The sequence below is a fragment of the Pseudophryne corroboree genome, chromosome 5, assembly GCF_028390025.1.
Source record: "Pseudophryne corroboree isolate aPseCor3 chromosome 5, aPseCor3.hap2, whole genome shotgun sequence".
Lineage (NCBI taxonomy): Eukaryota > Metazoa > Chordata > Amphibia > Anura > Myobatrachidae > Pseudophryne > Pseudophryne corroboree.
Window position 1 is genome coordinate 427,933,152 of NC_086448.1, and position 24,364 is coordinate 427,957,515.

Here is a 24,364-nt window from a genome sequence, read left to right on the forward strand (position 1 = left end):
AGACATGAAAAAAGTAGACAGTACAAAAGGTCGACAGGGTCAAAAGGTAGACAGAGTCGACATAAAAATGGTCAACATAAAAAAGGTAGACACCTTTTTTTGGCATTTTTGGGGTTTGTGTGGATAGTTTTGTCAACTCGGACCCCCAATTGTAGAAAGGCATACCCTTGCAGGGCTCGCTGCCCTCACCACGCTTCGGGCTTTGTGGCTTGCCGTGCTCTTCATAAGGCTTATAACCAACTGTATGCCGACATGGATAGAGAAGGTATCAAAAAGTCCAAAAACATGTCAAATAAAAAAAAAACTATGTCAACCTTTTTTATGTCTACCTTTTTCATGTCGATCTTTTGACCCTGTCTTCCTTTTGACCATGTCAAGTTTTTGTACTGTATACCTTTTTTCATGTCGTTATTTTGACCCTGTCGACCTAATGTCTGTCTAACATATGGGGTCTATTTATTGACTGTCTATCTATTATCCGGATACCAGTGAGAATGCAGACTGAACACTGGCTAGCTACAGTGAGAATGCAGGCCGAACAGGCTTGACTCAGTGAGAATGCAGGCTGAACACTGGCTGGTATCAGAGGAGTACACAGAAACACAGGCAACTTGATCACATTATGCAGTGACACTCAAGGGAGCACAGAAACAAGCTTTATACATTAAGTAGGGACTTGTTGCTCCAGCCGCTTGTAGACTGCTGAAATGGTCTCTTTATAGGGACTGACCAAAGCTTATTGGTCTGCGTCACTAGAGAGTGCAGAGCTGCCTCCCCACTGGCCAGCTTGCAGCCAGCCGACCAACCCCAACCTGGCAGCACCTACATAGCCTGATTAAAACGCCGATTTATGGAAAGCTAATCACGTCAGCATAACCAGAGATTGGGCACCAGACAAGGGTGCCAACCACAGTAGCTGGGAGAACTGAGGACAGCGTGCCTGTAGTATCCCATCTGGCATGGATTCCCCACTTGCTGCGCTGCAGGACTGACAGCACACATATAGATAAGCCACGGGATCTGTTTCGGGGGTCTTCAGGTCAATTCATGACACACTGCAGAAGGAAAGGCTATGGTGTGCATTATCCAGAGTGGCAGAGCTGAAGGTCCAGCCAGTTTCAGAGTCTCACTGTGTGATTGTAGGGAGGTACATCAGCTGTGTAACCTCTTCAGTTGTCACATGAGTGGTGAGCTCAATGAAATTTCTTGCACATACTGTAATTTAGAGATAAACGCTTCGGATTTAAAGAAATTCGAACCACTGCAAACTTCCGAGATCTGAGGCAGTCGAGCCAGAGCTCGGATCTGCCTTGGCTGCCTCTGATCCCAACCAGAGGCAAAACCACAAGATCTTGATGTTGGATTTCGAGGTTTCGGCTTGGGACACCAATTTCAAAAGTCCTATTAAGTCAATGGACCACTGATTGGCCGAGAGAGCCGACTGGCACAGCTCTGAGTCAATCAGAATTTCCACATAGACTTTAATGGGGAAAGATGGCAGCCCACACCGCACTAATGACACTGCCACCCACACCGCCAACACACCCACACTGCCAACACCCCTGCACTAAGGATACCGCCAGCACTCCCACACTGCAGACACTGCCAGCACCCCCGCAGTGAGGACATTGCTGCCACTCCTTCAATGCCAACACGATCGCACCCCAGCGCTGCTGACTCAGCCAGCACCCCCACACTGCCAACACCGCTGGCACACCCTATCACTGAGGACACCACCGGCACTCCTGCATTACTGCCTCCGCCACCACCCCAGCAGTACTGACACCACTGGCAATCCCACACTGAGGACACTGCCAGCACTGCCAGCACCGCCAGCACCCCTGCAGCGAGGACACCCGTGGCACCCCCTTACTGCAAACACAGCCAGAAGTTTTGACACCACCAACAAATCTGCACTGAAGACACTACCGTCACTGCTTACACCCCACCAGCACCCAAGCAATACTGACACAGCTGGCATCCCCACACACAGGACTCTGCCAGCACCCTGCACTGCCAACACTCCTGCACTGAGGACATCACTGGCATCCCCTGTCACAGTAAGTGTTCTATTGGTGTATCCACACTGCACTGTATCCTGCATTGTATCTGTCCCACATTGTATCCCGCACTATATCCATCCAAAACTGTATCCAACCCACACTGTATCCCGCACTGTTTCCAACCAGCAATCTATCCAGCACTGTATCTGACCTGAGCTGTATCCCACACTGTATCCAACCATCAATATATACAGCACTGTATCTGACCCAAACTGTATCCACCCCACACAGTATTCAACCCACACTGTATCCGACCAGCAGTACATTCCGCACTATATCTGACCCACAGTGTATCCTTCACTGTATCCAACCAATAATATATCCCACACTGTATCCAATCAGCAATTTATCCAGCACTGTATCTGACTCAAACTGTATCCGACTCACACAGTATCCAACCCACACTCTGTCTGATCAGCAGTGTATTCCGCAGTGTATTACGCACTGTAACCAACCCACAATGTATCCAACCTGCACTGATTCCAACCCGAACTACATCCCACACTGTATCTAACCAGTAATATATCCCACACTGTATCCGACCCATACTGTATCCAAACCACACAGTGTCAAACCAGCACTTTATCCTGCACTGTTCCCAACCCACACAGTATCCAACCAGCACTGTATCCAACCCACACTGTATCCCGCACTGTATCCAACCGCAGTTTAGCCAACCAGCCTTTGGGCAATATTGGTGAAAATAATATTGTAAGCCCTGAAGTGGTCAAAATTGAGTGAAAATTTCTGGTACCAACAACTACTCTCCCTCTTGGAGTGTCCACAACAGCCCTGGAGGGAGAATAAATAGCATGGCGCGTGTTGCGCGCCACCATGCCCGCAGCATGGTGAGCGCAGCAAGCCCGCAAGGGGCTCTTTTCACTCGCCCCGCTGCTGGCATTCTGGCGGTTGGGATCCCAGCATCGGTATGCTGGGCGCCGGGATCCCGACAGCCGGCAAAATGTAGTACACCCATACAGTAGACAACTCAGGGAAAAGGGAAAAGTCTCAAGCCTTATAAAATATAAAAGAGAGGTACAATTCCACCGTATGCTTTCATAGTTCAGCCCGTTTGTAGCTAAGGATAGAGTGCAATAAGCCCTAAGTAAAACCAGATGAACTGAAAAATTAAACAAACTTTTCAATTTTCCCTATATTTATGTCAAGCTGATTATCATGGTCTACAACAGAGATTTCAAGCCTTGCACAGCCAAGTCACTTAGAGAACCTCAAAAAAAGGAGCGTAAAGTAAGTGGAGAAAAAAAAACTGTAAAGGGAGGTTTATTAGCAAAGTTAATTCTTTATATGGAAAGGGAAATATTCAGAGAGCTATTTGGCTGTTTATAGGCCTACAGCCTTAAACTCCATAACTTTGAAGAAAAGTTGTAACTATTTCTCTGCACAAACTTTAGCAACAGTTTCACATAATCAACTTACTGTAGTATTGTTTTAACTCTGTCAGGAGAATCTTCAGCAGCACATTATCAGACTATAGTAACTACTTTAGCTCAGATAAAGACTATAATAGCTATTACCCAGAGCCGGCCCTAACCAATATGATGCCCTAGGCAAGATTTTGGCTGGTGCCCCCTAGCACCACCGCTGGTTCTGCCTCTGACCTTGCACCTCTTTCCCAGCACCATCACCCCTCACCCATAGCAGTCCTTGTACCCCCTATATTTTAAATAGGAACAGTTCGCACATTTGACGCACAGCCCAAAAAGGGGCATCTACTTGCTGGGAATGGGCACGGCCACACAATAGTAACCCCAATTCCAATTACGCCACACAGTACTGCAACTTTAGTCAAATTTTATCTTGCGATAGTGTCCATAATTCATATTACTTCCCACAGTAGTATCACTTTACCTTATAAACGTTACTCCTCACAGTAGAGACCCTTATTCACATTACATCACACTGAATTGCTCCTTATTCACATTACACCACACCTTATTGCTCTTTATTCACATTAGACGACACAGTAGTGCCCTTTCTATTTGCAACGCCACATAGTAGAGCACCTTATACACATAATGCCACACATTAGTAATGCATTTATACACAATTCCACACAGTAATGCCCCTTACACATATGAGAGACATTAATGTCCTTATAAACATAATGCACCTTACACATTATGACAACCTTTATTAATGCCCTATTACACATAATGTCCCTTACACATATGGCGCACATTATTAATGCCCTTATACACATAATGACACACATAGTGCCCCTACACATTTGCTGCACATTATTAGTGCCCCTATACACATAATGACACACATACAGTAGTACCCTGTTACACATATGCCGCGCATTATTAATGCCCTTATACACATGACACACATAGTGGCCCTTTACACATATGTTGCACATTATTAATGCATTTTTACATGACACACATAATGCTCCTTACACATATTCTGAACACTACTGCACAACCAACCCACTCACATGCACACAGCACTCACACTTCCACTAACACTGTGACCTGCCTCTGCTTGGATACAGATGTGTCCTCACAAATCTTGCATCAATGCTAACGTTGGGCACTTTTTTTTTTAATGAAAATGCATCTTATTTACATTGCTATGTGGCTAGGATGCACAAGCAGCTTCTGCTGATAAAACTGATAGGCAGCATGCCAATATACTGTGTGAGACTGTGGCTGTATCTGCATATGAAATGCTACATACAGAATATAGACATGCCACATATCATTTTAATCAGCAGAAGCTGATGATGCCCCTAGGCATATCAAATGCCCTAGGCAATTGCCTAGGTTGCCTATGCCTATGGCCGGCTCTGCTATTACCCCTTTCAGACTTACATAGCCGGGTCGCACCCGTGAATGTGTACACAGGTGCTTCCCAGGTGCGACCTGGCTTGTGATCCCTTTCAGACTTGCGGCCTGACCCGGTATATTGCCGGGTTGGTGACGTCACCGCTGATGCTACCAGAGGCGGCGCTTGGAGATGATCATCTCCATGTGCCACCTCCTCCTATGCAGAGAATGGGTACCGGGTTTCCCGTTCACACTGCACGCATCCCGTGCCGATTCCGGCTTCAACCCAGGTTATGACCTGGGATGAAATGCTGGGATGCTTGACCCAGGATATTGCTTTAGGACCCATTCAGACTAAGCAAAATCAAGGGTTGATGCGCATTCACGTGCAATAACCTGGGAATTTTTTGCTAGTCTGAAAGGGGTATAATAGACACACATTACAGAATCTGAGAAGGAAAACCTTTGTGCACCACCAAGCTCATGGACTTTGGCAATAGTTCAAGGAATAAATAATTAATATGAGGGAATTTACACAAGAGATGTAAGCCAACCCCACATTTTGGTTTTGGTTTTGGATCTATATTCATTTGTTTTTGTTCTAATTTGTCAAAAGCTACCATTATGTGTTTTGGATGTTTTTTTTTTTTTAAATGCCATAAACTGCTAAACTCATGTAAGTTGCCTGTACAGTCATTTCCAGTCAATTTTGATCACCTTACAGCTCATAATAGTGTTTTCACCAGTATTGGGCAAAGGCTGCAGGGAGTTGCTTGGTTACTAAGCAACAGAGCAGTGGCACAAACACACAGCAGTTTATACTGTAGCACATCTATGAAGCAATGCCACACAGCAGTGACAGAAAAGATAAATGTTGCAAGATGGAATTATCCTTGGGAGGAGACATTGTTGTGTCGTTCACTTGAGCTGCCAACTTGCTCACAAGGAGCTCTTTGCATCTCTATAGATCTGAGCCAATTGGAAAGAAATATATTACATACGACTTAAACCTAGTGTCAAGTACAGTGGCCAAGGTGTAGTGTTCTGATTTCAAAATGTTGACAACCCTTTGGTCCTGGTAAAGCAATTAAAGAAATTGATCTACAATTCCAACAAACAGCGGAATCACTTTGTTTCATCTCCTCCTACAATTTCTTGAGCTGCCTTTCCATTAGTCTAATGAAGGGAATTACCTGGCTCAATCTAGCAGTGTCTGAACTTACTTTGAATGGTTTCAGCACTTTGAATAGCACAGAAAGTATTCTCCACTGTGCTAGATTAACGTAGAGTTCCCCTCCTCTCTCAATGTCATGGATTGTTGTATATGCTTGGATGACTTGTTGTTGTTCCTCTATCTTCTGAAGCATATAAAGGGTGGAATTTCACCTTGCTAACATTTTTTGCTTGAGTTAGTGGCATGACAAATTCAACTGTCCTTAAAATATCTGCAATCTCCTACATGTTGTACCGAATGCCAAAGATGTCCTAAAAATCTTCGGGCCACAGACAGCACCTTCTGCTTGCCCCTAGAATTTTGTACGAAATTCTGTACCACCAAACTGATTGTGTGCACAAAGCATGGGATTTGTTTAAAATCACACAGTAGTAATGTTTTCACAATATTACTGGTCATATCAGAAATTTACAAATCCTGAAGAGAGTTCTAGTGTGGTAAGCCATGTTGCTATAACATCTCTTCGCTTTTCTAACAGGATGTCACTGCTATGCCCCTTAGTGGTGCCAGTTGATACTGAAAGTAGCCTGATTATGAATGAGCTGGCATTTTGTGCTGCTGCTGAAGGTGATACAGCCACTCAGTGTTCTGTCACAGCCATGTAATCTTTAGTTTTACAAGTACTGCTTGTCCACATATCTATTTTTAAGTGGACAGTGGGTACAGTGGGATTTTGTAGGTCAATAATAATTTTTTTCTTAAAGTCTTAGTACAGGTAAGGAATTGCTTTCCCAGTAAAATGGAACCAAGATGGAATTTGGTAGCAGGAACATAGGACCTCAATTAACTATTTAAAATCAGATGGGTTAATGGGGGCTACTGGCTGCATATCAAATACTAGCAAACCCGTCATGGCTTCAGTGACTGAAAGTGGATGGCAGCTTTCATACTTGCTTCCTCTTACAAAGGCTTGTTTAACAGTTAATTGATGTTTGAAACTACTAGTAGTCTTCTTGATGAAGAGTCACCCCCAGCAGAAGCAACAGCAGGCCTAGCGCTCAAGGATTCTTTGGAGGAATCCTGGATATGGGAGGAGTCTATTTGTCTTAGCAAATTGGATGCAAGAGAACTACTTCTGAACATTAATGAGGATATTGATGATTAAGGTGTTGGTGGTAGAGATAGCATGTGCTGGGATCTAGCTAAGAGATGGGAGCAAGCTGATGCTTGACTGCAGGGTATTATTTTAGTAGATTTATCAAATTTTGATAAAGACATTTCATGAACTCTCTGCAAATGACATGAAAGGGAGGAGGTTCCTAGATGGTTAATGTCCCTACCTCTACTTACATTGGCTTTAGAAACATTACAGATGGCTTAACAATTTGGGTAAAAATAATTCCACACATATGAGGTAGATTGTTTTGGTCTTATGCCCAGGAATGACAATGGTCTTATTCTTATCATGGGCAAGAACTGCTGTGACTGGTGCTTGACTTACTCAAACAATATCCTCATCATCAACATCATGAACGGCATTAGCTACACACATATCTCCCTCATCCTGCTGCACTTTCACAGTGGCATCCTCAATTTCTCCATCACCAGCTATACTTATGCTCATCATCCCAACAATTGCAGAGAGTGCAGTATTGGTGGAAGGAGGCTTTTAAATGAGTACAGTATAATAAAACTCAGACTCACAAATAGCTAACATGGATGCCGTTAGACTCTCCTCAAGGATTTGTGACATTTCTGAACACACAGTTTGTTCTTCAGCCTTACTGTTTTTTTCTGCACTGATTTGCCTGTTTTACATCTGACATCTCTTCTAGACCCTGAGTGACAAGCTGTTGCATCATCAAGTGAGGATACAGAAGTAGTTGCCTTACTGACAGAGGATCCATGGCCACCAATCAAAAATAAAGGCCAAGGTCTGACCCTTTTCTTGCCACTGCATGTAGCAATTTTATATTTTTAGGCAGTAAACTTTCCCTGTGTTGTGAAATATTGTTTTGAGTTCAGGTGCCCTTTCTTTAACCCTTGTACACTGACTTTAGTAGATGTTGAAGTACTAATATCACAATCATCATGATTGTCAGCCACAGCACTAGTACTTGGTTGCTGCTGCTGATCATCCTGTGACTGATCATGATCCATATCAACTCATAACTCTTTTATTATTAACATGATGGCATGGCTTGGCCCTGAACACACACACGTTTTACATCAAAAGACATTTTTTTCTGTTTTTTTTAATAAATGACAACTTTACTATGTGACTCTCACAGTGATTAAATATTAATAATGCGGTGGTAGCCACAGCCAGCAGCTTCAGTAGCTACTATAGTGGCTGCCATTGGGGCAACAACACCTGCAGCTGTCAAAATCGATATCTGTAGGTGTCAGAACAATCATTGCAACTGACTGTTCTTACATTGCTCCACACTTCAGTATGTTATCTTACAGATAGGAATGCCGATAATAACAGGGGCGCATAGTGTCCCTATCCCCTTGCTCACAGCACTGCTATCACACATGGAGGAGAAGTGGAACCAGTGCACATAACGTGCACTGATTCCACTTGTCCTCCATATTGTCAGTTCATACATCTACCCCTATGTTCATTAATATTTAGTATTACATGTGTGGTTTCCAACTGAGACACACACACAGGGGAATTGTCCTGTATACTCTGGCAGGAACACATGGGGAGGGTGAGTCAGAGGCATACATGGTAAAGGGGTCAGAGGCACAGATGGAAAGGGTGATTCAGAAGTACATATGGAAAGATGGTTCAGAGGCGCCCATGGGTAATGTGGGGACAGAGATACCCATAGGTATTAGGTAAAGATGAGCAGGTTTGGATCTCCAAGATCCAAACCCCCCAAACTTCACAATCCGAGCCGGGAACCGAGTCCAGCTCAGGACTTCCCACCAGACTCGGATCCCCGAACAAGGCAAAATGTCATCATCCCATTGTCAGATTCTTGCTGGTTTTGGATTCCATATAAAGAGCTGCGCATCACTGCCATTTTCACTCCAGACTCAGAGAGTGAGGGAGACAAACCTCTGTGGGTGGTCATGTCAGATGGGGTCAGTGTGTGCTCTCTAGGGGTTCTGTCCTGTGTGCTGATAGCGGTGCTGTCCTGTCATTGTGGCGTCCTGTCACTGTGCTGTTAGGGGTGCTGCAGCTGTATATGGGTGTTGCTGTCCTGTCACTGTGCTGTACAGGGGCACTGTCCTGTATGTTATAAAAATACAGGGGTGTTGTAAAGGTACATTGGCCCTGTCTTGTATGCTATAAAATTACAGGGCTGCTGTGAAAATAAATGTACACTGGCCCTATCTTGTATTTTGTAAAAATACAGGGGTGCTGTGAAAATACAGCTGTGCTGGCCCTGTCCTGTTTACTATAAAATTATAGGAGTGCTGTTGTTTAAATAAAGGTACACTGGCCATGTCTTGTATGCTGTAAAATTGCAGGGGTGTTGTTAAAATACAGGGGTGCTGGCACTGTCCTGTATGCTGTAAAAATACAGGGGTGCTGTGAAAATACAGGGCTGCTGGTTCTGTCTTGTATGCAGTAAAAAATACAGGGGTGTTGTAAAAGTACACTGGCCCTGTCTTGTATGATGTAAAATTACAGGGGTGCTGTGAAAATAAATGTACACTGGCCCTGTCTTGTATGCTGTAAAAATACAGGGGTGCTGTGAAAATATAGGGGTGTTGGCCCTGCCCTATATATGGTCAAATTACAGGAGTGCTGTTGTTTAAATAAAGGTACACTGGCCATATCTTGTATGCTGTAAAATTACAGGGGTGTGGTTAAAATACAGAGGCGATGTCCCTGTCCTGCCTGCTGTAAAATGCAGGGGTGCTATGAAAATATAAGTATGCTGGTTCTGTCCTGTATGCTAGAAAAAATACAGGGGTGATGAAAAGGTACACTGGCCCTGTCTTGTACACAGTAAAATTATAGGGGTACTGTGAAAATAAAAGTACAACTGCCCTGTCTTGTATGCTGTAAAAATACAAAGGTGCTGAAAAAATACAGGGGTGCTTGCCCTGTCCTGTATGTTTTAAAATTACAGGGGTGCTGTTGTTAAAATAAAGGTACACTGGCCCTGTCTTGTAGGCTGTAAAATGATATGGGTGTTGTTAAAATACAGGGGTGCTGTGAAAATACAGGGCTGCTGGTTCTGTCCTGTATGCTGTAAAAAATACAGGGGTGTTGTAAAAGTACACTGGCCATGTCTTGTATGCTGTAAAATTATAGGGGTGCTGTGAAAATAAATGTACACTAGCCATGTCTTGTATGCTGTATAAATACAGGGGTGATGTGAAAATACAGGGGTGTTGGCCCTGTCCTATATATGGTCAAATTACAGGAGTGTTGTTGTTTAAATAAAGGTACACTTGCCCTGTCTTGTATGCTGTAAAATTTGCAGGGGTGCTGTGAAAATAAAGGTACACTGGCCCTGCCCTGTATTCTGTAAAAATACAGGGGTGCTGTTGTTAAAATAAAGGTACACTGACCCTGTCCTGTATGCTGTAAACTACAGGGGTGCTCTGTAAGTAAATGTACACTGGCCCTGTCTTGTATGCGGTAAACATATAGGGGTGCTGTTGTAAAAATAAGGTACATTGGTCCTGTCTTGTATGCTGTAAAAATATAGGGGTGCTATGAAAATAAAGGGGCACTGTTCGGTGTGCTGTAATAATAAAAATGTGCTGTCCTGTGAAATGGAGAACAAAAATTTGGAGGAAAAAATAGTGAAAGATCAGGAACCACTTCCAGTTCCTAGCACTAGTGCTGAAGCTGCTGCTGCCACCAGTCATGACATTGACGATGCAATTCCATCAATGCCTTCTGCTAAGGTCGATGCACAGTGTCATAGAGGGCATGTAAAATCCAAGAAGAAAAAATTAATAATCAGGGAAAAAAATGAAATTATCTGATTATCTGATGAGAAACATAAAATTGGCAATATGCCATTCATGACACAAAGTGGCAAGGAAAGGCTAAGGCCTTGGCCTATGTTCATGACTGGTGGTTCAGCTTCTCATGAAGATGGAAGCCCTCCTCCCTCTCGAAAAATGAAAAAAATTAAGCTTGTTAAAGCACAGGAAAAATAACTGCGCATTCAAAGATATCACAAATCCCCAAGGAGAGTCCAAGTGTGACTGTATGGGAAGAGGAGGCTCCTACCACCATTTGCATGCCCTCTGCAAGTACTGGGAGGAGTACCGCCAGTCCAGTTGCTGATATTGAGATTGAGGATATCACTGCAGAAGTACACCAGGATAAGGAGGATATTGTTATAGCTGGCACTGAGGAGGAAATTGAAGATGAGGATTCTGATGATGATGGGGTTTGTTTCAATAAGGCCCCAGTGGAAACACTTGTTGTCCATGGGATGAGAAAGCCCATTGTCATGCAAGGGCAAAATACCAAAAAAGCCACCTGTTCGGTGTGGAATTATTTTTCTGCAAATCTGGACAACAGGTGTCAAGCCATGTGTTGCCTTTGTCAATCCATAATAAGTAGGGGTAAGGATGTTAACCACCTAGGAATATCCTCCCTCAGCATCATAAGTCATTGTCAAGTTCAGACTTTGGGTAATAGCGTAAGCAGTCCACTGGCACCTAAATACCATCTTCCTGTTTTATCCAAGTTCCTGCAGTCCGCACCACCAACTCCCTCAATGTTAATTTCCTCCTCAGTCAGGAACGTAAGTAGACCTGCAGACCATGTTACTGGCATGACTGATGAGTCCTCTCCTATCAGGGATTCTTTCAGAGGATCCTTGAGTGGTAGGCCTAGTGCTGCTGCTGCTTTTGTTGATTGTCATCCCATAGAGGAAGTCAGAAGACTACTTGTACTACTTTATCTAAGCAATTGACTGTCCATCAGTCCTTTGCGAGGAAGATGTAATATGACAGCAGTCACCCTGTTGCAAAGCGGATTACTGAAGACATAACAACTATGCTGGTGTTAGATGTGCTTCCGGTATCCGCCATTAGTGTAGTGGGATTTAGACAGTTGATGGACGTACTGTGTCCCTGGTACTAAATCCTATCTAGATTCCACTTCTCTAGGCAAGCAATCTCTGGACTGTACAGGGACATGAAGAAAAGTGTCCTCAGTGTCTTCAAAAATGCGGTTGTACCCACTGTCCACTTAACCATGGACATGTGGACAAGTGGAGCAGGGCAAACTAAGGACTACATGACAGTGACAGCTCACTGGGTAGATGTATTGCTTTTCACAGCGGCATCAGCAGCAGCATCTCACAAATGTCAACTCGTTTATAGGCAGGCTACGCTGTTTATTACCAGTTTCTGTTAGAGGCACACCACTGACAACCTCTAACAGAAACTGAGGGACATCATTGCACACTGGCTTACCCCACTTTGGGAGATTTTGTGATATCTGACAACACCACCTCTGGGAAAATTCCAGCACATCCCATGTTTTGCACATACAATTAATTTGGTGGTGCAGATTTTTTTGTAAAACGACAGGGGTGTGCAGGAGATGCTGTTGGTGGCCCGAAAAATTGCGGGTCACTTTCAACATTCAGCGTCTGCGTGCCGAAGACTGGAGCGCCAGCAAACACTCTTGAACCTGCCCTGCCACCACATGAAGCAAGAGGTAGTATCAAGGTGGATTTCAACACTCTATATGCTTCAGAGGATGGAGGAGCAGCAAAAGGCCATTCAAGCCTATACATCCACCTATGATAGAGGCAAAGGAGGGGGAATGCACCTGACTCAAGCGCAGTGGAGAATGATTTTTGTGTTGTGCAAGGTTCTCCAACCCCTTGAACTTGCCACACGTGAAGTCAGTTCAGATAGTGCCAGCTTGAGTAGGGTCATTCCCTTCATCAGGCTTTTGCAGAAGAGACTGGAGAAATTGAAGGAGGAGTTAAGATGGAGCAATTCTGCTAAGTATGTGGGACTTATGGATGGAGCCTTTCATTTGCTTTGCCAGGATTCAAGGGTGGTCAATCTGTTGAAATCAGAGCACTACATTATGGCCATCGTGCTCGATCCTAGGTTTAAAGACTTTGTTGTTTCTCTCTTTCCGGCGGACAAAAGTCTGCCTAGGTGCAAAGACCTGCTGGTGAGAAATTGTCAGCTCAAGCGGAACATAACCCGTCAACAGCTCTCTTGCAACTGGGGCTGTGAGGAAAAATATAACATTTCCTAGCCAACCCACTGGCAGAGATGCAGGACAGTCAGGAGCAAGTGTTGACATCTGGTCCGGACTGAAGGAGCTGCCAACTATTACTGACGTGTACTGTCAGTGCATATGATTTTGTCATCATTGAAAGAATGGTGGAGAATTATGTTGGTGACAGCATTCAAGTAGGCATGTCAGACAGTCCGTATGTATATACTGGCAGGAAAAAGAGGCAATTTGGAGGCCCTTGCACAATCTGGCTTTATTTTACCTAAGTTGCCCCCCCCCCTCCAGTGTGTACTCTGAAACAGTGTTTAGTGCATCCGATAACCTTGTCCGAGATCGGCGTAGGAGGTTACTTCCACAAAATGTGGAGACGATGATGTTCATCAAAATGAATGATAAATTCCTCCAGGAAGACCTTTACCAGCAATTGCCACCAGAAAGTACACAGGAACCTGTGATGGTGGACTCCAGTGGGGTTGAATTGATATTCTGTGAGGATGAGAATGTAAACACTGAAAGGGGTGAGGAATCGGAGGGTGAAGACGACATCTTGCCTCTGTAGAGTCAGTTTGTGCAAGGAGAGATTAATTGATTCATTTTTGGTGGGGGCCCAAACAAACCAATCATTTCAGCCACAGTCAGGTGGCAGACTCTGTCACTGAAATGATTGGTTTGTAAAGTGTACATGTCCTGTTTATACAACATAAGTGTGGGTGGGAGGGCCCAATGACAATTCCATCTTGCACCTCTTTTTTTTCTTTGCATTATGTGCTCTTTGGGGACTAGTTTTTAAAACTGCCATTCTGTCTGCCACTGCAGTACCACACCAAGATGGTCCACGTGTTTGTGCCGCACACCTGTGTCGCTTAGCTTAGTCATCCAGCTACCTCGGTGCAACCTTTTGGCCTAAAAACAATGGGCCTAATTCAGAGTTGATCGCAGCAGCAAATTTGTTAGCAGTTGGGCAAAACCATGGGGGTAATTCCAAGTTGATCGCAGAAGGAAATTTTTTAGCAGTTGGGCAAAACCATGTGCACTGCATGGGGGGGCAGATATAACATTTGCAGAGAGAGTTAGATTTGGGTGGGTTATTTTGTTTCTGTGCAGGGTAAATACTGGCTGCTTTATTTTTACACTGCAATTTAGATTGCAGATTGAACTCACCACACCCAAATCTAACTCTCTCTGCATATGTTATATCTGCCTCCCCTGCAGTGCACATGGGCCCTCATTCCGAGTCGTTCGCTCGGTAATTTTCATCGCATCGCAGTGAAATTCCGCTTAGTACGCATGCGCAATAATCGCACTGCGACTGCGCCAAGTAATTTTACAATGAAGATAGTATTTTTACTCACGGCTTTTTCTTCGCTCCGGCGATCGTAGTGTGATTGACAGGAAATGGGTGTTACTGGGCGGAAACACGGCGTTTTCGGGGCGTGTGGATAAAAACGCTACCGTTTCCGGAAAAAACGCAGGAGTGGCCGGAGAAACGGGGGAGTGTCTGGGCGAACGCTGGGTGTGTTTATGACGTCAAACCAGGAACGACAAGCACTGAACTGATCGCAGATGCCGAGTAAGTCTGAAGCTACTCTGAAACTGCTAAGTAGTTTGTAATCGCAATATTGCGAATACATCGGTCGCAATTTTAAGAAGCTAAGATACACTCCCAGTAGGCGTAGGCTTAGCCTGAGCAACTCTGCTAAATTCGCCTTGCGAGCGATCAACTCGGAATGAGGGCCATGGTTTTGCCCAACTGCTAAAAAAAATTCCTGCTGCGATCAACTTGGAATTAGGCCCCATGTGCACTGCAGGGGAGGCAGATATAACATATGCAGAGAGAGTTAGATTTGGGTGTGGTGTATTCAATCTGCAATCTAAATTGCAGTGTAAAACTAAAGCAGCCAGTATTTACCCTGCACAGAAACAAAATAACCCACCCAAATCTAACTCTCTCTGCACATGATATATCTGCCTCCCCTGCAGTGCACATGGTTTTGCCCAACTGCTAACAAAGTTCCTGCTGCGATCAACTCAGAATTACCCCCCATGTGTATTCCAGGGGGGGCAGATATAACGTGCAGAGAGAGTTAGACTTGGGTGGGGTGTGTTCAAACTGAAATCTATATTGCAGAGTAAAAATAAAGCAACCAGTATTTACCCTGCACAGAAACAATATAAACCACCCAAATCTAACTCTCTCTGCACATGTTATATCTACAGTGCACATGGTTTTGCCCAGCTGCTAACAATTTTGCTGCTGCGATCAACTCTGAATTACCCCCAATGATGTGTGTGGTGTTCTGAATAGACTGGAAAAGAGTGGAAATTAATGTTATTGAGATTAATAATACCATAGGAAGAAAAACAAACAAACATCAATTCTGTGATTTTAGCTGTTTTTATGTTTTTTCCCCAAAAAATATACAGATCCAAAACCAACATATGAATGGGTGGTTTTGGCAAAACCAATCCAGATCCAAAACATGAACGGAGATCCAAACCAAAACACCAAACCCGAAAAGTGTCCGGTGCACCTCTCTAGTAATAGGGAGGACAGAGGCACATATAGGTAGGAAGGTTCAGAGGTACAAATGGGGATGTGGGTCAGTAGCACAGTTTGGTAGGAGGGGTCAGAGGAACAATGGGAGGAGGACAGAGGCACACATGTGGAGGGATGAGGGCAGAGACACACAGGCAGACTCTGTGTGGCTCTACTACTGACATTATTCGGTGACTAATAAGCGGTTTGCTGCTGCGACCATAATTGACACAGCAATCCTTACACCACTTGTATTCAAAACCAGTTTCAAGCAGTACCCTGAGAGGCACTGCCAACCCAGCTGCAGCATATAGTCATAGGCAAACGCAGGTTTTTTTTTCCGGTTGCCCAGAAACCCCCCTCCTCTTGGCAAGTGGCTCAAATGATGGCAATAGCAATGGTATATAATATGATTACTAAAACTGTCGCCACATCATGCAGTTTAAGGAACAGAGAGGAGCTGCAGCACATGCCCAGTGGTAGCAGCTTCTTCCAGAGCCGGCCTTAGGCATAGGCAAACTAGGCAAATGCCTAGGGCATTTGGTATGCTTAGGGGCACCAGCAGCTTCTGCTGATTAAAATGATATGTGGCATGCCTATAGTCTGTGTGTGACTGCGGCTGTATCTGCATACGAAATGCTACGTTGCGTGTATTCCTGGAAATCACTGTAATGTAGCATTTCGTAGGCAGATACAGCCACAGTCGCACACAGAATATAGGCATGCAACATATAATTTTAATCAGCAGAAGCTACTTGTGCATCCTAGCCACATAGTAATGCAAATAAGATGCATTTTCATAAACAAAAGACACCCGGCGTTAGCAGAGCTGCCAGCTGACTCATGCCAGGCATAGGCCTTACCATGTGGTGGGAGAATGTGTGCTTAGAAAGTGCAGTACTGGTTCTATTATATTTGTGTCTTTATTTTTTATAGTATGTTTAACCTTTTCCCGACCACTTATTTATATTATTTAAATATGTTTGATACAGCCTACTTTGGGGTTAAATATTAATACTGTATTCCATATTCCGTAGAGTGGGAGACTGTGGATTGCATTTGGAAACCCCACTCTCGAAATCCTGCGTTTGCCACTGATAGTGGTACCCTGTGTAGCTCCACCACAACTCTGTGTATCCTGCCTCACAGTCAGTGCCAGATTAAGGTCCTCATGGGCCTGGAGCTGAAATGTATAAAGGGCCTACTGTGTGCTACCGCAGGAGGTGTGACCTGCATGGTATGTGTGTGGGCTACTGATACTGTATGGGTGCATGACTAGTGCTGTTTTTAAGTATATATGTGTGTGTATGCATGTTTGAAAAAAATAATATATATATATAAAAAAACAGGCAATATAGAGAGAGAGAGAGAAACAAAGGAGAGAGTCACTGGAGGGAATTCAGTTGGTTTTTTTGGGCGTCTTTAAGTTATGGGCGTCTGACTGTATGATTTCTGCTCGCAGCCTCTTCAGGTGGTGAGCAGAAATCTGAAAAAGTCGGCTCTGTTGGGCACCCATTACTTATGAGCATGGAAGAAACAATTTGATTCGCCCCACTATGTTCAAGAAAATACATATGATATCCTGGCAGTCGGGATGCTGGCATTCACATAACCAACAGCGGCATCCCACCAATGACGATCTTAACTTCGGAGTGTGTATTTCTACCTAACACTCGGGAGATGGCAGCTATGGCTAACCACCCCCATCCCCTACTGCCTTACTCTAACTTTCCCCCACCCCCTTTCCCCGGGCCCTAAGCCTAATCGTGAAGCCCATACTCACCTTCAGGATGTCGGCTGTCCGTGATCCGTGCCCGGTCTCTTGAGTGGTGCTGGGATTCCAACAGCTGGGATGCTGATCGCATCTCTGTTAAAGGACATAGGGGGTCATTCCGAGTTGATCGCTAGCTGCCGTTGTTTGCTGCGTAGCGATCAGTGAAAAAAAACGGCTAATCTGCGCATGCGTAGTTTAGTGTCCTTTGTGGTTTTGCACTGGTAGTAGCGACGATTCCAATTGTACAGCCGAACGCAAGGAGATTGACAGGAAGTGGAAGTTTCTGGGTGTCAACTGACCGTTTTCTGGGAGTGGTTGGAAAAACGCAGGCGTGGCCGGGCGGGTATCTGACGTCATTACCGTGTCACTCGTCGCAGCAATCATCGCACAGGATAAGTATCTACAGGGCTGGTCTTGTTTTGCACAAAATGTGTTTGCAGGCGCTCTGCTGCACAGGCGTTCACACTCCTGCAAAGCGAAAATACACTCCCCGGTGGGTGGCGACTATGCGTTTGCACGGCTGCTAAAAACTGCTAGCGAGCGATCCACTCGGTATGACCCCCATAGTTTCTATTAATTGTGGATGGGAAGATACCAGGGCACTAAAAACCCATAAGAGAAGTGCCAGTCAATCACAGTGTATGTCACCATCACAAATCTCATCCAATATATATATATATATATATATATATATATATAAAGAAAAATCATACATGAGCTCTATATATTTTTTTAAATATACAGTGCAAATATATATTTATTGAATATATATATATTATATACAGTACACATTTATATTTTCATATACTTATTGATAATTTCATATATTTAAATAATATTTAATAATAATATAAATGTGGCATTCAGAGCCGTAACTAGACATTTTGGTGCCTCCTTCACCCCCATATTTAACATAGCGACAGTGGGCCCCCGAAGGTGTGCATCAAAAATATAGGGGCCACAGAATAATACCAATTCACATCACACTGCACAGTAGTGTCCATTATTCAAATTACACCACAGTAAGAGCCCCTTATACATGTTACACCATAGTAAGAGCTCCTTATGTATGTGTGTGTCCCTGTCCGCACACATGGCGCTGCATTGTCACAGAACGTACAACACTGCTCCCTTTGCCTGATTGATGACACTCCACGGCTGCCAGTGCACCATGTGGTAAGGGAGCTTACAGCACTGCTCCCTGTTGCAGAGCGCGTTCAGGCGCCAATGCCTATATCTGGACGTTCCATTCAAGCAGTGGTGGCCGAGCACACACGGGACAGCAGACAGCGCTGCAACCAGTAGAACATACCAGGGTGGCCAATCCGGGTGACAGTGGATGGAGCACTCACAGTGCAAATGTCTGCCCTAACCTAGTTACTGCCCTGGAGGCACTGATGTTTATAATATATATATTAGCGGTAATCAGCAGCACCCCACAGACTGGATACAGCGAAAATGACATACTTTATTAGTCCAACAGCGTTTCGGGGTCTAACCAGAATGCTTGTCCCAGTTGAAGGGGTTGGACCCTGAAATGCCGTTGGACTAATAAAGTATGTCATTTTAGCTGTGTCCAGTCTGTGGGGTGCCGCTGATTACCGCTACTATTATGGGGCCAAACCACTGACCTACGGAGGGCACCGCAGTAAGCATTCATTGTACCCCTATTGGAGTGCCGGGCTACAGTATATATATATATATATATATATATATATATATATAAGCACAATTCTTTGGACATTACAGGGTGAGACCTCCTAAATATTATATATATATATATATATATATATATATATAAAATCAGTGCCTTAGTTCTAATTCATTGTATTAGCAGCGCAGTTACACATGCTGGCAGCCAGCAGGACTGATACCTCACCTCATGAGGATCAGACAGCCTGCCAAGCCTGGGCCGCCTTCACGGAGGAGCTTCCCATCAACGGTGCACTGTCTGGCTCACTCACTCCCTCATCACTCCTGCCGGTGCGGTGGCGGCCGGGAGGCACATTTGCGACGTTATTCATCCTGACGTCATATGGCTTAAAGGCGGCGCCGTGTGTGTGCATATGTGGTGCGGGGGGGCTAATGAATCCGTTTTTTACACTGCGCCGCCTTGTTTTTTTGTCCTTCTGGGTCACAGACTGCTGCAGGCTGGTGTGGTGAACCTCCGACGACCACAGGCAGGCTGCTGTAGGCGGAACATATTTGTTTCCTGTCTACAGCAGCAGCGCACCAGATGCTATGGGCCTATTTTCAATGGAGGGCCTGGAGCTGCAGCTCCATCTGCCCCATTGTTAATCCGGCCCTGCTCACAGTGGCATAGTGAAAGTCACTGGGGCCTGAAGCGGGAGGGCTGAGCATGTGATTGTAGCCACACAATGTGCTGGATGCGGACAGGTGGTTCAATTAAACCCCTGGGCTTGGAGCGCCCTGTGCGATAACAGCCCTAGAAATGGCCTTCTCATGTAAGAGGGTTGTGACAAAACTTTGCAGGACTATAAAATTTAGCTATTTACATGTTCAACTGTAATATGGCTTAATCACTTTCTAAGGTAAAGTAAAAAGTCAAAAGATCAGTTACAGTATATTGCTTTGATTAAAATGTACTGTAAATTACTGAAATGAAGAAGAGAATAGATAGATAGATAGATAGATAGATAGATAGATAGATAGATAGATTAGATAGATAAAGAGATAATATATACAGTGGCGTAGGGAGGGCGGTTCCGGTGGAGCTCGAGCTCCAGGCGCCCAAGACGGTATAATGCGCCGCAGCTGGACTCTGCCGGAACCTTCGCATGGCCGCACGAAGCTCGCAGCCGCAGCTGTCATTCACTGACAGCTGAGAGCCTGAGCTGCGTCAGTTCTCTACCTCCCTCCTCGCTCCCTTGCGTGTGACATCATGACCTCACATGCACGGGCGTCTGACGTCATGATGTCAGATGGACAGAGATGCGGACAGACGCAGAGGGACTGCAGAGACAGAGCAGCAGCAGTCAGGACGTAGGAGCGCAGGGGGGGGAGGGGCGGCAGTGGTGAGTATTGTTTTTTGTTGTTGTTTTTCTTTGTAAGCGGCGCTACCAGGAGGCACAAACCAGAGGGCGCAATTACTCTGGACACAGCTACAGGGTGCACAACTACTTGGGACAAATCTACAGGGGGCACAAATACTATGTGCAAATCTACAGGGAGCACAGCTACTGGGGGCACAGCTACAGTGGGCACAACTACTGGGGGCACAGTTACTCTGGGCACAGCTACAGGGGGCACAACTACTGTGGGCACAATTATTTTGGGCATAGTTACAGGGGGCACAACTACTGGGGCAAAGCAACAGGGTGCACAACTACTGGGTATAAATCTACAGGAGGCACAGCTACAGGGGGCACAACTACTGAAGGCAAATCTACAGGGGGCATAACTACTGGGGACAAATACACAGGGGGCACAGCTACAAGGGGCACAACTACTAGGGCCAAATCTACAGGGGGCACAGCTACAGGGGGCACAACTACAGGGGGCACAACTACTGGGGGCACAGCTACAGTGGGCACAGTTACTGGGGGCAAATCTACAGGGGGCAAAGCTACAGGGGGACAACCACTCCGGGCACAGCTACAGGGGGCACAACTACTGGGTCCATAACTACAGGGGGCATAACTGTGGCCACACCCCTTCCCTATGAAGCTATGCTCCTAGTTTTTGCCGCACGGCTTCAGCTTGCAATATGTTTGACCTGTGTGTGTGTGTGTGTGTGTGTGTGTGTGTGTGTGTGGAGGGGGGGCGTCAAAGGAAACTTTCGCCCTAGGTGCTACAAGGTCTAGAACCGGCCCTGGTGGCCATGCCCCCAATTCAGTACAGAGGTGGGGGGCGCCGGAACATACCTTGCTCCAGGCACCATGACACCTTGCTACACCTCTGCATATATATATATATATACATGTATACAAATTGTGTTGCTGGTCTGGGCAGCAGTGGGCCCCTTAGTCCGCAGGGGCCCTGATGCAATGCACCCACTGCACCAATGGTAGTTCCGTATCTGAGATATATATATATATATATATATATATATATGTGTGTATATATATATATATATATATATATATATTCATTTTTCATCAAGAGACAATGATAGCAAATGTCTGGAAAATTGTAGTTTTACAGTATATGTATAAAGAATAATTTCCTTAGTTGTACTTAGTTCGGATTACTAGACTAATATGAGAATTTAACTGACAGACTGGAGAACATGCAGTATTTAGAAATGTATGCATATCTGTATAAAAACAATCTATTGATTTTGGTGTAGCTAAATGAATCCTTTCCAAGCTTGACTGTTTTATTGGATGGTGCAAGGTCTAACAAAACACTATCCTTTATAAATCATCTGCCTATATTGCACAGTAAATTGCTTTATTATTTAAATATATTCAGAAGTACAATGCTGTTATATTAAACCAATAAAATTGTTACCAGCTTTTGAAATGGTATATATTTTCTTATAATCCAATACAGTGAAAAATGCTTCTTCTTGCATCTTTTTTGGAAGATTCTGCATAAAAACGGAACATTTTAATTTTAAGCTTAAACAAAGATATCTCTATTTTTATGAAAATAATAATCAGCTTTTTTGCTTGCAGGCACAAACTGCAGACCCATATCAAATCCATTAAATGTGTCCAAGACCCAGCTGTCAGTGGCCCGGTAGAGTAAATGTAATTTTCAGAGTCAATACAGAGCACAGCTGCATTAAGCATAGGATAATTTTGGCATATTATTAATTTGTATAGCACTGAAAGGTATTGTCTAGACAAGATATAAACTGAAACTGTATAAACTGTCTATAAAAGAGAGAGATAGCAGATGTATGTTACATAATAAAGACTTCACCTATATTGGATAATAAAATATTGAAACATTATTTCATTTTACATATCATATGTTTAAATAAAATGTATGTACAGTATATACTGTAGCATATGATAAAAGTTACATGATGACAACTTGAAGTGTACAAGTTGTAATCCTTGGCTTCAAAATTAAGTGGTTTTAAACTTAAAATATGAATCAAGTCACACTGCATGGGAGTAGATATAGGGCCCGATTCAGACCTGACCGCTGCTGTGCGTTTTGGCACAACGGGTGATTATCGAACTACTGCGCATGTGTATGCACCACAATGCGCACGTTCATCGCCACACAGCGACAGGATGGGGCGAAAATTTTGATCTCACAGCTGTTCGCAAGGTAATTGACAGGAAGAGGACATTTGTGGTGGACTATTAACCATTTTCTATGTCGGGAAAAACACAGTCGTACCCAAGCGTTTTCAGGGCGGGTGTGTGATGTCAGCTCTGGACCCAATCAGCCTGTTTGGATTACACTGTAGGAGTAAGTCCTGGGCTATACACACACTGCACAGTATGGAAAAATCATTCGATGGTGAGTGTAATGCAATGGATTTGCAGCTGTCCGCTGACTGAGGGGAATTTTTGCGTACACATGCAATCGCACACTTGCACGTGGAAAATTTTCACTCCCCCTGGGCTGCGAATATCTGATCGCAGTATAATTTGCACCACAGCGATCAGGTCTGAATTAGCCCCATAGTGTGTAAAATATCTGTGGGTAAGGAGAAAGCTGGGCTATTAAAAGGGGGTATTCAGCATCGTTGGAGAGGAGTGCTCTGCAGTGCAGTGACCCTGGTAGGATGATGTCACTGCACATGTGCAAACTAATTAGTGATGAGCGGGTTCGGTTTCCGAGAAACCGAACCCCCCCGAGCTTTACCTTTTTTACACGGGTCCGAGCAGACTCGGATCCTCCCGCCTTGCTCGGCTAACCCGAGCGCGCCCGAACGTCATCATCCCGCTGTCGGATTCTCACGAGATTCGGATTCTATTAGCAGCCGCGCGTCACCGCCATTTTCACACGTGCATTGGAGATGATAGGGAGAGGACGTGGCTGGCGTCCTTTCCGTTTAGTAGAAGTCAGAAGACAGTTGATTTGATTGCTTGTGCTTGTTTATTACTATAATTGTGGGGATGATTGGGGAGCAGCTGTTAGGAAGAGTACAGTGCAGAGTTTAGTTTTTTTTATCCGTTCTCTGCCTGAAAAAAACGCTCCATACCATATCTGTGCTCAGTGTGCTGCATGATATATCTGTGCTGAGTGCTCACACTGCTTAATTGTGGGGACTGGGGGGGAGCAGCTATAGCAGGAGTACAGTGCAGAGTTTTGCTGACAGTGACCACCAGTATACGTTTGTCTGCCTGAAAAACACTCCATATCTGTGCTCACAGTGTGCTGCTTTATTGTGGGGACTGGGGACCACCAGTTTAATTAATATTATATATAGGAGGAGTACAGAGCAGAGTGCACTGCTGTACCTACCTCTGTGTCGTCGTCCATTAAGTATACTATCCATCTACATTCCTATATCTGTGGTGCATTTTAGTTTAGCAGTTTGCTGACAGTGTCCACCAGGTCCAGTATACTATATATAGCAGTACGGTAGGACACTGCTGTACCTACCTCTGTGTCGTCACTCGTCATCCATTAAGTATACTATCCATCCATCTACATTGTATACCTGTGGTGCCTTTTTTTTTAGACTAGTTTAGCAGTTTGCTGACAGTGTCCACCAGGTCCAGTATACTGTATATAGCAGTACGGTAGGCCACTGCTGTGTACCTACCTTTGTGTCGTCACTCGTCATCCATAAAGTATACTAGTATCCATCCATCTACATTGTATACCTGTGGTGCCTTTTTTTTAGACTAGTTTAGCAGTTTGCTGACAGTGTCCACCAGGTCCAGTATACTGTA